Genomic DNA, 4,018 nt, shown 5'->3' on the forward strand with positions numbered 1-4,018 from the left:
TTTATTTAGCTGTGATTGACACACAAACAAAATGGAATAGAAAATAATAATATCACTGAATATGAGTCAAATATTGCATATTTCTGTTCAAATGAAAGTGTACTCATTCTTCATGAGTGATTAGTGTGTCAGGGGTTCTTCTCAGCTCTGGCCCTCAGAGTCCACTGTCATACAGAGGGTGCGTCTCTATCACCTTAATAGTTTGCTAGGATGTGAATTGAGCAATTGTGTTCACAAATTCAGACACTGATAAGGACAGTGGCTCACTACACACTGGTTACTATTTCCATCCTCACTGTACAGCATCACTACTGATATTTACACACAGCATTAAAATGAATATCTCTTTTAATGCTATTTACAGTACATTATGATAAATACTTTGTTACATGAATGTGCAAGATTTCAGCCACAAATAAACTGTAAATGTTTGCTAGATTAGACATTACCTGTCTAGTGATCTATGTTTATGCTGAAATATGATATTGCTTTGTGTTTTAAAATCGGTCACATGTCATTTTGTAGTGAATTATCTCTTAAGTTTTGAGCTTCAAAACTTCCTATAAGGGAACGTAGAGAGTATCGATGCCTCCTGGTTTTCACAGCTATTTAGGGAGCACACATTTCAGTGCACAGTAAAAGTTTTGTGATTAAGACATCCCTTAAAGGAGAAGTCCACTTCCAAAACAAAGACTGACAAATAATGTACTCACCCCCTTGTCATCCAAGATGTTCATGTCTTTCTTTCTTCAGTCGTTATGTTTTTTGAGGAAAACATTTCAGGATTTTTCTCCATATAATGGACTGATATGGTGCCCCGATTTTGAACTTCCATAACGCAGTTTAAATGCGGCTTCAAACGATCACAAATGCGGTTGTAAATGATTCCAGTCGAGGAAGAAGGGTCTTATCTAGCGAACCAATCGGCTATTTTCATTAAAAGAATACAATTTAAAATACTTTTTGATCTCAAACACTCGTCTTGTCTTTCTCTCCCTGAACTCTGTGTATTCTGACTCAAGACAGTTAGGGTATGTCATTTTCTCCCTCAACTTGAAAAATCATTTCAAAATCATCCTACATCGCTGCAGAAGTACCGACACAGTCTTTGCAAAGTGAACATGCAAAGAAGATCAAACACCCTCAACAAAAAAGGTAAAACAGTGATATAGCACGATTCTGAAGTTGAGGGAGAACATGAGATGGGAGTTTTTCGACATACACTAACTGTCACGAACCGGAACAAAAACAGTTCAGGCAGAGTAAGACAAGACAAGCGTTTGGCATTAAAAAAGTATATAAATTGTATTGTTTTTATTAAAATAACCAATCGTTTCGGTAGATAAGACCCTTCTTTCTCGGCTGGGATCATTTACAACCGCATTTGGGATCGTTTGAAGCCGCATTTAAACTGCATTTTGGAAGTTTCTAAATCGGGGCACCATATCAGTCCAGTATATGGAGAAAAATGCTGAAATGTTTTCCTCAAAAAACATAATTTCTTTACGACTGAAGAAAGAAAGACATGAACATCTTGAATGACAAGGGGTGAGTACATTATTTGTAAATTGTTGTTCTGGAAGTGTAGTTCTCCTTTAACCACTGACTAATGATCAAAGGACCTGAGAGATACACACCCATAGATTAGGTAACTTTAAAGTTATTAAAACTTAAGACATTGATTAGTTTGTTCAGACGCACTGGACTAGGTTGGAGCAAAACGGCTGCATGTAAGTGGACCTCGAGAGACAATGTTGAGATCTCCTGCAATATGTTCTAAACATGACAATTCAGAGAGGCAGGATGACTGCTAGATTGACTTACAACTCTGGTTTCCAGTCGTGGGCATTGAGGACCAACGTTCTGCAGAGTTTCTGGTGATCCTTGATCAGCTGCTCAGGTCTGCTTAATTGGTGTTGGAGCTTTCAATCCACTGAAAAATAAGAAGCAATATGAAGTCACAGATGCATTTTTATTTATTCTTGTTAGTCTTACTATATTCTTAAAATAAGATTTTCAGTCTCTGAAATAGAAAAGTTCTATTAGTTATGAATGGCATCATACCAGTTTTAACACCGTGAGCAAAACAACATATGACACAATACGACAGAACCTATTATAATCAGTGATGCTGTCTACACTGGATGAGGCACAGTGCAACACTACAAATCCCTGACAACAAACTGATGCTGCATTCTGTTTACCATGTACTGACACAAAGTTCAAATGATTTTCAATGGTCGCTCTGATTTGCATCCAGCATAGACAGACAATCTACGTCATTGTGCATTGCATTCTTGGTATACAATACAAATCACCAAAGAAAAAATATCAGTTTATTTTAATATTTTTAAGAGCTTCTTGCACTTTATTAGAATAAATGGACTAATATTAGTATCCCTTTGTGTTATTAACATTTGCGGTCAGTTTTGTTTATGTTTTTGAAATAAGTCTCTTGTGTTCACCAAGAAAACTGCATTTATTTGATCGTAAATAAAAACAGTAATGTTTATTATTACAATTTAAAATAACTGTTTTCTATGCGAATACATTGTAAAATGTAATTTATTCCTGTATTTGCAAAGCTGAATTTCAGCATGATTTCCGAAGGATCATGTGACACTGAAAATAACACCGTGTCTACACTGGACATGACAAAGTGACCATTGCAAATCATTTGAACTGTGTGTGAGCACGTCATCAATAGAATACGGTAGTAGTTTACTGTAGTGGATTTGTCGTGTCGCCCCTCACCACATCCAGTGTAGACAGCATTAATGATTATAATGGGTTCTGCTGTATTTTGCCGCGCCGCTCGCGTCCAGTGTAGACACAGTGTAAGAATAATGATGCTGAAAAATCAGGTTAGATCACTTTTTAAAATGTATTGAAATAGAAAATAGTTATTTAAAAATGGTGATTTCACAATATTACTGTTTTTCTGTATTTTATTCAAATAAATGTAGCTGTTGCCATAAAAGACTTATTTCAAATACATGACAAATCTGACCCTTAAACTTTTGAATGGTAGTGTATGTTTAAGGTATTACTTACTGGTCATATGGTTCATAATGTCTAGAGATGTTCTTCGACAGGAGATACGCTCCAACTCTGGTGCACGGCCATTAGAATGGAAGATTCTAAGAAGAAACACAAACAATCTGGAACATAAACAATCTGTCAACAATATTTATTATACAATGTCAGGTTTATTAGAAGTAAACTATAGCAAAGGTGAAATGCAGTAAAGAAAAATAAATAATATATAGAATATACAAAACAATACAATTTAATAACAGAATTTACATTTTTAGGTTTACTTATTTTATGCTCATGTACAGTGTTACTTATGTTTGTATGTTAAAGTCCTTTTAAATTAACTAACAAGCAAACAAACATAAAAGTATATAGATATATATATAATTTTGCACAAGAAAATTACAGCTGCATGGTGATATAGGCTAAATGTATTATGAAAGATACATATAAAGTAATTTAATAAGCTTTCTCAGATCACCTGTGTTTTTTATATCTCTGTCAGCAGCTCTCTTCAGAAATTTTCAAATCAGGAACTTTTCCTGTGTCATAGAAGTTTTTTTTCTGAAAGTCAGTAGTTAACCTAACTTATCTCTTATAGTTAGCATTACAGTTCAGATGCTAACGGACTTTTTCTGAAGACAATAAACCATTTCTATAAAGTAAATATTCAACAGAAGTGTGTCATTTACATGAAAGAAAGTGTCAGGAACACATATATGTACTATTTGTGTAATATTAGAGACTAAACTTACCTGAAATTAGTGAAAACAACAGTGGGAGACGCATTTTGCTGCTTGTTGAGTTTCCGCCCCATTTCTATGGTAACTCCTTCAGCTCCAGACTTGAATGTTCAGTGTGTGCACCCATTAAAGCAAGCAGATGTCACACAGAATGTATAAATGCCATCATTAAGTAATATTATCTTATAAAATACATAATTTAAATGAAGTAAAACACTTACTTAAATACATATTTTAAA

General features: G+C 34.4%; 1 long non-coding RNA gene across 1 annotated transcript; it reads right to left on the reverse strand.

Moving 5' to 3' along the window:
* Positions 1–1,842: 1,842 nt before the first annotated feature.
* Positions 1,843–3,599, reverse strand: LOC127157894 (uncharacterized). Its single transcript, XR_007826018.1, has 3 exons — positions 3,518–3,599; positions 3,055–3,140; positions 1,843–1,933 (listed from the first exon to the last, which is right to left on the reverse strand). It is a non-coding gene; the product is annotated as an uncharacterized LOC127157894 (long non-coding RNA).
* Positions 3,600–4,018: the final 419 nt, after the last annotated feature.

This window comes from Labeo rohita, unplaced genomic scaffold, assembly GCF_022985175.1.
Source record: "Labeo rohita strain BAU-BD-2019 unplaced genomic scaffold, IGBB_LRoh.1.0 scaffold_124, whole genome shotgun sequence".
NCBI lineage: Eukaryota > Metazoa > Chordata > Actinopteri > Cypriniformes > Cyprinidae > Labeo > Labeo rohita.